At 36.0% G+C, this 10,000-nt stretch overlaps 1 long non-coding RNA gene across 1 annotated transcript in view; it reads right to left on the reverse strand.

The window, feature by feature from the left end:
• Nucleotides 1-8,564, reverse strand: part of LOC136846502 (uncharacterized) — a 270,671-nt gene extending 262,107 nt beyond the window's left edge. Inside the window, exon 1 of the long non-coding RNA XR_010855418.1 lies at nt 7,551-8,564. This is a non-coding gene — a long non-coding RNA (uncharacterized lncRNA). The remainder of the gene's footprint in view (nt 1-7,550) is intronic.
• Nucleotides 8,565-10,000: the final 1,436 nt, after the last annotated feature.

A 10,000-nucleotide genomic window follows, 5' to 3' on the forward strand; every position in this document is an offset into this window, starting at 1 on the left:
GTCAATAACCTAGATGTTGCGATGCCATTACAGCGTCAATAACCTAGATGTTGCGATGCCAATCTTAATTACCACAAATTAATCAATCATTACCTATATTATTATTATTATTATTACTGAAAGCTAGCTTGATTAGCAGAAAAACCAACTAAACCTACACTACAGTTTTCACCTAACGCGAAAGTCATTCATCATCATTATTATGCAAACTGGTCCCCAGGGTGACACTGGGATTACAAACTGGATTACATAGTATATCATAATGATCCTCTCTTGGTGACCATTCCAACAATACTTTAATTTTGTATTTCGGACATACAGATATACACATAATATCTTGATGTATAAGAATAAGCGAATCCCACAGGAAAATAACAATCAGAAACTCAGTGCCCAGCGCTTTCACGTTTATTATCGCATCGCCTGGGCACAGACGATGCGTTAATAAACGTGAAAGCGCTTGGCACTGAACTTCCTGTCATTTTCCTGTGGGATTCGCTTATACACTGAAGTCACGTGCATCTACTGTGACTTTCTAAGCATGTATAGGAATGTATGGTATAGATTCCGTAAAAGGATTCATTTCAAAAATGACTGATTTAGTTATCAAATCTTGACGGACTAAAAAGCCTGCCCTTTGAAGAGAGAGAGAGAGAGAGAGAGAGAGAGAGAGAGAGAGAGAGAGAGACGCTTCGAGTGAGGAGGGGGAAGGACGCGATGGAGGTCAGGTGGAGAAATCCGGTTTTGAAAAAAAAGACTAAAAAGGATTTTCTTAATATCCTGTTGAAGCGAAGTCCTCCTGGGACGAGGAGCGGCGAAAGAAAGTGATTGCGTCTGGAAGCATCCTCAGCCTCGCTCTCATTTAGGCTACTCCTCTGGAATATTTGGGAGGGCTTTTCCCACCTTACGGGAATCCTTCCTTCGTATATTTCCTAGTGACCCCTACGGGTTTTAACCCGGTATGTATCCACTTTTCGGCGTGTTTAGTACAAGCCCGTTGGGGATTACCGTAAAGACATAAACAAAAGACTGTAAATATCATAAAGACAATGACCCCCAAGAAATATTCGTCCTAGATAACGACACCCAAAAACCCTTGGAAATCACTATCTAGGAGAGGTCCCTTCCTTCCCACCAGGCGATTTCCAATAACTCACTCTCAGTTATTATTCCGCAATGAAGATTTTTTTTCTTCCCGTTAATCTTAGTTTAATCAGAGGTAATTTGAAATATGAGTCTGCCCAACAAGAAAAAAGTAAGCAACAATATTAACGATCTCATCGATTTATGGACTGGGTTGTGTAGGCTTATTAATTTCTTTCTGATTAGTGTTTTCTCTGTGGGGTGGGGAAATTTACTGTATTACGTAAGGCGAACTTACGATTCTCACCCATAAGTAATACTCGTTTATTTTTCAATCAAAACTTTGGAAATTAAGATAGTAAATAGATAAGAGATTTAAGAAGAAATTAGACGTGTGTATTTAAAAACGGTTATGACACAGAATAATTTTTTCAAGAAAAGTATAAATTATAAATGGCAATTAAATGTGGCTGCAATGTGAACCGAATTTGGACCAATATAACAACAAAAATGAAAAAATGAATGATGATGATGACGTAAATATCGAATGGAGCCTAATTGTTTATAAGATATCCATTGCGATTTTTTCTACTGTTTTATTTTCATTTTGCGCCTCTCTGTCAGTGGTAACATAATTCATGTTAATGTTACTCTTTCACTTATCTAAAGACGGTTTATTGGTTAGCGTCATATTTCGTAGACGCCACTGACTATACACCCTTGTTGTCTGTTTCTTCAACCATTTGCATTGTGTACATAGCATTAGTATTGTTATTTAAAACTTGAAGATGATAATATAGTTCAGACATCCCGATAACTAACTGCAGCATCCCATGATATTACTGAAAAGCCAAGAACTTTAGTGGGCACTGTATATCTTACAATCGCGTGACCAAACTCCTTCCAATAACTCTTTTTACGAAGCAGTATGCGTCAGGTTAATTATGCAAAGAGTGAGAAAATAGCTATAATATATCAAGTAGATTGCCAGGTCATGATCATGAAAATTTCCAAATCTATGTCAAAGTTTGGATCCATTGCTATAGGGGAAAAAACGTTTTGATGCTGATATAGGCCATACTTGAACTTTGGAGAGATTAAAATATGCTGGAAAAAGCACAAACGTTCAGAGACCTTCAACCTCAAAGATAGATAATGCACGTTCCTTTAAAATTTCCCTTTTCCAGACCCGGATCTCTCCCAAAGCCTAATCACATGTTGCCAACAACGAGGTCCACCTTTTGTTAAATTTCCTTCAAAATCTACAAGTAACCTTTTGATTAATATTGGTACCTTAACAGACAAACAAACCAAACTTCACTCAAGTTTGTTGACAGACGGAAAACAAATCGTACGAAGTGAATCTAGTCCTTCATTGGAGGGGTGGGTAAAGCTCTCGGCTAGCACGCTGTTGGCCCAGCGTTCGACTCTCCGACCGGCCAATGAAGAATTAGAGTAATTTATTTCTGGTGATAGAAATCCATTTCTCGTCATAATGTGGTTCGGATTCCACAATAAGCTGTAGGTCCCGTTGCTAAGTAACCAGTTGGTTCTTAGCCAAGTAAAATAAATCTAATCCTTCGGGCAAGCCCTAGGAGAACTGTTAACCAGCTCAGTGGTCTGGTTAAACTAAGATATACTTAACTTTAATGAAGTGAATCTGTGATAAACTCTAGACAGGCCTTGGAATGAAGGAGGTCGAGGTATACACAGTCAGACTTTTTATTCATTTGAAAGAACCATGTTACGAAAATGTCACTATCAAATGGCTCAGAGATTACAACCAAGAAAGAGGATGGCTACGTAATGAAGCAGGAGTAAATCATTGACAGAAGTGGTACAAATAGCAATTTTATTTCTTGTGAGGCTTACATTCGTAAAGCACAGGCTTCCGAACATTTTGAACACAGAGACTAGATATGTAAGCTACTCGAGAGCTGCAGTCAATAGGGCCCAATAACCGCGTACTCCAACTTTTTGCATATTTTCACTTGAATGGTCTGCTGTGGTAGGGGATGCTGCTCGTACTGCGGTCAAGGAAGGGGGTCAAAATATATCTCTGAGAGAGAGAGAGAGAAGCAAGATACTGCAAGAGAGAGAGAGAGAGAGAGAGAGAGAGAGAGAGAGAGAGAGAGAGAGAGAGGTAAATATATGAAGTCAATTCGTTTAAATGTCTAATAAAAGTAAGGTGTTAAAGAAAGATGGTGGCTAAGCATGACTTTCGAGATATAGGCTTACACACACACACACACACACACACACACACACACACACACACACACACACACATATATATATATATATATATATATATATATATATATATATATATACACATACAGTATATGCTTAAAAATCATAGTAGATGCACGTGACTTCAGTGTATAAGCGAATCCCACGAGGAGATATATATATATATATATATATATATATATATATATATATATATATATATATATGTATATATACACACACACGTTCATACATATATACATATAACTGGTGAGGGGGCAATTATACATATATATATATAATATATATATTAGATATATATATATATATATGTATATATATATATATATATATATATATATATATATATATATATATATATATATATATATATATATATATTTATACAACCACAACGACCTCGTAACTTCTCCATCCCCCTCACACTTTCTGGATACGGTTATCACTACAAGCCTTGAATCCAAATGAGGGATAAATGAAACTGTCTTAATCACAGTGGGCTAAGTGGTAACCTCAGTCGTACTAGCTTACGCGGTTTGAATTACTCCACAGAATGCCAAGGCTCCTTCTTTTATTTCTCATTAGGATTCAAGGATTGTAACCAAATAGCCTGAAGGAAACCGAGAAGTTAAAAAGGTTATAAGTGGACATTGATAACACAAATAGCCAAACATGTTTTTCCTACGCTTGTGTTCCTACTTTTCTTCCCTGTACTGTAACCTCGGTCTCTTAAGTTTCAGCCCTTTCTTCTTCTTCTTCTTCTTCAACAGCAGCAGCAGCTTCTTCTTCTTCTTCCCAACAGCAGCAACAGCAACAACAGCAGCAGCTATATTGCCATTCACGGACTCTCAGTAGTGATGAACGAGCTACTCTGAATGGAAGGAAAAGGGGAGAACGCGTCCATGCTTTTTGTGTGGACCCTTTCCCGTCTAATGCAGAACGTCTGGGGCCCAGTTGTACAGTCATACTGCAGTCGTTCTCTCTCTCTCTCTCTCTCTCTCTCTCTCTCTCTCTCTCTCTCTCTCTCTCTCTCGTGTTCAGCACGGAGAATAAAAGTATTCAATATGACGCGAAATAACGCTTCATTTGAACGCTGGGTTATGTCAAGTTGTGTCTGGATATATTAATTTTTTTTTTTTTTATTAATTTTATTCTTGACAACGATAACGAAATTTAGTTTCCTTTTCCTCCAGTTCTTCCCTTATTAGATTTATGGGTCCTTTACCCATACAGATAATTTATCGACAGTTCATAAATAACAACAGAGAGAGAGAGAGAGAGAGAGAGAGAGAGAGAGAGAGAGAGAGAGAGAGAGAGAGAGGGAGATTTTGAATTTGTTCTTTGTTTGTTTGTTTGTTTGTTTTTTTGGAGTTAGCACGCCTTATGATAACGTAACCATTCACTCTTTAACTCTGTACGATACATAACAAGTAAAAAATGCGGCGAAGTTTCTTCGGCCCAATTGAGCTTTCTGTACAGCGTATAATGCTGTATGAGCCGCGGGCCATGAGACTTTCAGCCACGGCCCAGTGTTGGCCTGTCCTATAGAGTTGCTAGACGCACGATCATGGCTATGTTTAATCTTAAATAAAATAAAAACCACTAGGGCTAAAGGGCTGCAATTTGGTGTGTTTGATGATTGAGGGTGGATGGTTAATATCAGTTTCCAGCCCACTAGCCTCAGTAGTTTTTAAGATCTAAGGGCGGACAGAAAAAAGGGCGGACAGACAGAGAAAGGCGGCACAATAGTTTTCTTTACAGAAAACTAAAATTTAAATAAACTCTGAGCCGGATATTCTATCAAATTTTTTGCAGCTCCGGTTAATATTACGAAAAAAATTATTTTTTCCTACGAATCCCGTATCATAAAATTAGAGATACCGAAGCTGGCATCCTAGGCCCATAAATTTTTCTCTTTATATTTTAAAATGAATCCGTCTAAGATGACTTATCGTCAATCCTGAAGTAAACACTAGGGGGAGATTTTCGAGAATACTCCAAAATATAGACATCAGATTACGTTAAGAGAATGTCTTATAACTTCTACAATAATCGCCAAGGTTGGGACGTCGTCACATACCACTATATATATATATATATATATATATATATATATATATATATATATATATATATATATATATATATACATATATATATATATATATATATATATATATATATATATATATATATATATATATGTAAACTGTATACATTAAATTCCAATCAAAATGTCAGCTGAGTTAGCCTACGAATCACATATCATAAAATTCAAAGCTGATATCCTAGAACCTTAAATTTTTCCCTTTATATTTTAGAATAAATTCCTCTAAGGTTACTTATCGTTAACCCTGCGGTATACATTAGTGGAAGATATTCGAGAATACACCAAAATATAGACATCAGATTGCGTTACTAGAATATCAGATTGCGTTACTAGAATATCTTATTTTATCTACGAAAACAGCCCAGTTCGGGGTGTCAGACCACTAACCTTACAAGACAACTGTGAAAAATTGCAATACACTGAAATTATAAATTTACCTAGTTTGAACCAAATTCCATTATCGCCCTCAAGAGCATTCAATGCAATTTCTGACTTGAAAAGTCACCTGTAAGGAAAAGAATTCTAAAGAGACCACTACTATCAATCCTACTTAATAGGAAACTAAATCACATCTTCAAGGCCTTTGACTGATAAACAGCGATCATGGTAACTATTTTCATTTATAAATAAAGATCAAATTGAAAGAATAACTGTTCATACTCTGATGTCAAGATGCCTTACATGAATACTATTATTCATAGCTAACGATAATTGAAAACTATATAAATTAGTCTTAAAAAAACGGCTATCTGAATCAAAATCCAGCAAGGGATTTCGTAACTACTTCTCTGTTACGGAGAAAAAGTCCGAAAAATACGAAATCTAAGATGAAAATCATCAGGTATTTATTTCACCACTGGTACGTGTCGTTAGATTCTTAAATTACGTTCGATGGATGAGCGATTAAGTTAGAGGTAAGATATATTATTACAAACACCCATACTAATAACAATAATATATATATATATATATATATATATATATATATATATATGATATATATACATATATACATATATACGTATGTATATATGTATATATATATATCATATGTATATATATATATATATATATATATATATATATATATATATATATATATATATATATATATATATATATATATATATATGGATCATGTCAAGATTGGCGAACCTAACATCTCCATGTCAAGAACAGCAAACCCAACGATCCCCATGTAATGCATGGCCAACCCTCTCCAGTCCGAACTCCAATTCCACATGAGGGCTAGTAGGCTACTAACCACGGCGAAACAGTAATTCATCTACACTGTTTCGCTGTGTTTTGTATTTACACACAGTTTACTTGTACATAGCCTATGTATATATACACATTATATACATATATGTATAATATATATATACCGTGTATATATATATACATATATATATACACATGCACACACATGTGTATATATACATATGTGCAAGTAAACTGTGTAAATACATATATACATATATATATATATATATATATATATATATATATATATATATATATATATATATATATATATATATATATATATATATATATCGCCACTGGTAGGCCATAATCGTGTTGCATTCTCAAAGTAGGTTCGTTGAATGAGCGATTAAATCAGTGGTAAGATATGTTACCACAAAACACCCTACTAATGATTATATATGACATATATATATATATATATATATATATATATATATATATATATATATATATATATATATATATATATATATATATATATATATATATATACACGTAAAATGTATTACATTTAAAACCATATTTTTTTCAGTTGCGTTCGTCTAGAAAAAAAACAATGGCAAGGGTAAGAAAAAAGAAGTCATTTGTAACTCACCCATGTGTACTAATAATAAACAGATATAAAATATATAAATATATATATATATATATATATATATATATATATATATATATATATATATATATATATATTCATCCAATGCCACAATGGTTCCATGGCATACAAGAAATTGTGGACATATTCAAATACCATAATTTTTTCAGGTGAGTTGGTCTAACAAAGAAACAGTGGCAATCGTAAGTAACAATAAAAAAAGTTATTTGTAACACTCACCCATGTATCAGTAATGCTTCGCAGTCCTCCCTTTCGTTGCAGCACCTCCTTAAGCCTATCGGGGATAGAATTCCCTAATTCCTGCAGGAGGACGGTTTCAAAGCTGTCCCAGATCGAGTGATGGCGGTCGGGAGTTTGTTGAGGGTTGTCGTGTTCTCTGCCCTTCAACAAGACTTGATTGCTGCAAGGGTTTTCTACTGGGGACAAATAAGGGGAATTGCCTGGCCAGGACTCAATATAGTCTATTTGGCAATCGTTTAACCAATCAGTGACGTAATTGGTGACGTGGTATCTCGAACCGTCCTGCTGCAGAACGGATAATGTCCCCCGATTTCTCAAAACGGAGATTCCAACATGTCGCCTAAAAGCGTCCGGTAAAATCTCTGTTGACCTGCTCGCTCTTGGGAAGAATTGGAAAAAACACTAAATCCCCCACGCCGCCATACCAGCCCCACAACACAACATAATGGGAAAACTTGACCGTGAGTGCAACATGTGTAGGCCCCAGATTATCACTATGATGCACCGTCCACCCCATCTTTCCCCTCCCCACACCCGTGAAATGTAGCCCCGCCTCCTCCCATCCTTCCTCTGCTTTGGGGTGTCTGGATGGTTCGTGTGGTTAAATGGCCAAGCAGCTGAATATTATGGTTTTAATTTTCTTGCACTAGTCAAGGCTGGTCGTCTATATGCGTTTCCTAAGAATGAGAGCGCTAGGAGAAAGCTTAAGCGGGCTCCATGACCAAGAGCAGGGTTGATCCCCTAACCCGGCTGGACGCCATGAACTGGGAAACAAGTTCTCCACCTATGCCACTTTGCTTCACAATTTCACATGTTTTCAACCCCACCTTATGACATTCAGTTACACGGACTATATAATGGGTGGTACGTTTCTTAGATATGTCACACATTCATGATACAAGCACAATCAAGCAGGAACACCGCTGGTTTGCGACACACTTCGGTTACACGCAACCCATCAACTCCGAATGAAACTGTCCGGAAACTACAGAAGTACAGATCACATGCGGATGCGGGGCAGCGGGGGAAACAAGGAATGGTTGGGTAAGTTAAAATTTAGTAATTTTCTGCTCGTAGGTGTTTTCCACGAGATCAAAATTGTATGGGAAATCGTCCATAATTATAGTCGGTTTCATTAAATTTCATCTGTCCACTCACGGGTAAAGGTACGGCACATGCGCATGGGTAGCACTTGAGTGACTGACATTCATCGTTTCCGAAATCGTTGGCTCATTGTAATAAATATCAAACTGTTTTTCCAGAAACGCATTTGAATGTTTATATAGACAAAGAACCCTCGCTCCTTCTGATATAATTCATAAACACATCGTTCTTCATTCACAAGCACACGAAAGACTAGGTTGTATCCAACATTCTACTTAGATCAAACGCAAACGAACGTTGAGCTTTCAACTATTATGATTTATCTAATCAGTATAGCCCAGACCACTCTTAGACCTATGCTAAAAAAATATTTTCTTGTTATTCAACTTTTATTCTACGTTCAGTTTCATTGCATGTATATGAAAATAACTTTATTATGATACCAAAGTGATACCTATTTCTATAAACTGAAAAATTATACCTTTAATATTATTTACCGCTAAAACATGAAGCTCGGACTAATGAGGCTAGGCCTATGCTACTGATTCGCCAGGTATTTTATTTTATTAACCTTCTATTAAGCACGCATTCAATTTATTTCAATCAAAAATTACTCTTATTGTAACCTTTATTTATTCATTCTATCCAGTTATCGTTCCAGTGCCCAACAATGATAAAAAATTGTATGCCTAGGCTAGCCTTTTATGCCGTATATAAGTTAACAACACATGATGACGGGAACTGAATGGGATTTTAAACTTTTATTGATAAGTTATTTAGCTAAATAGTCCCTGAAAGTGCCCAAGCACTGAGCTATTACAATTATTTGTATGCTCAAGAAAAAGATATTTAAATATGCTGAGTATTCTGGAAAGAAAACCACAATACCATTTCTATCATGCCATGTTTAACTGAAATGTCCCGCCTTCCCGCCAATACAGTAGTGGTTTTTCCATTCACCTCCCCACGTCCTAGGACCTAGACAACATCTAGACAACGATGTTCCTTGCTTATTTCGAATATTAACCTACTCACGTTGTTTACGTGCAAGAAATTATTAAAATACCCCCTACTCGCAGTCGTATAGCATGTCTTTTTGTGTACCTATAGTGAGATAAAACATAATATTGTTTCAAGTCTATCGTTCGTTTCTACTGTATTTGACCTGAGTAGACTTTGTAAAAAGTCCGTCATTTAACTAGATAAGCCCTTTGTCTACTGATTGGTCGTTGTGCTTATCGGGAAAGCCATATGTAGCCTACCGTCTACAAACTCATAAGAAATCCCGTCTTGCTACCAAGGTCCAGCGCCCTTTGCCTCCAGGT

Source organism: Macrobrachium rosenbergii, chromosome 15 (assembly GCF_040412425.1).
Source record: "Macrobrachium rosenbergii isolate ZJJX-2024 chromosome 15, ASM4041242v1, whole genome shotgun sequence".
In the NCBI taxonomy this organism is placed as follows: domain Eukaryota; kingdom Metazoa; phylum Arthropoda; class Malacostraca; order Decapoda; family Palaemonidae; genus Macrobrachium; species Macrobrachium rosenbergii.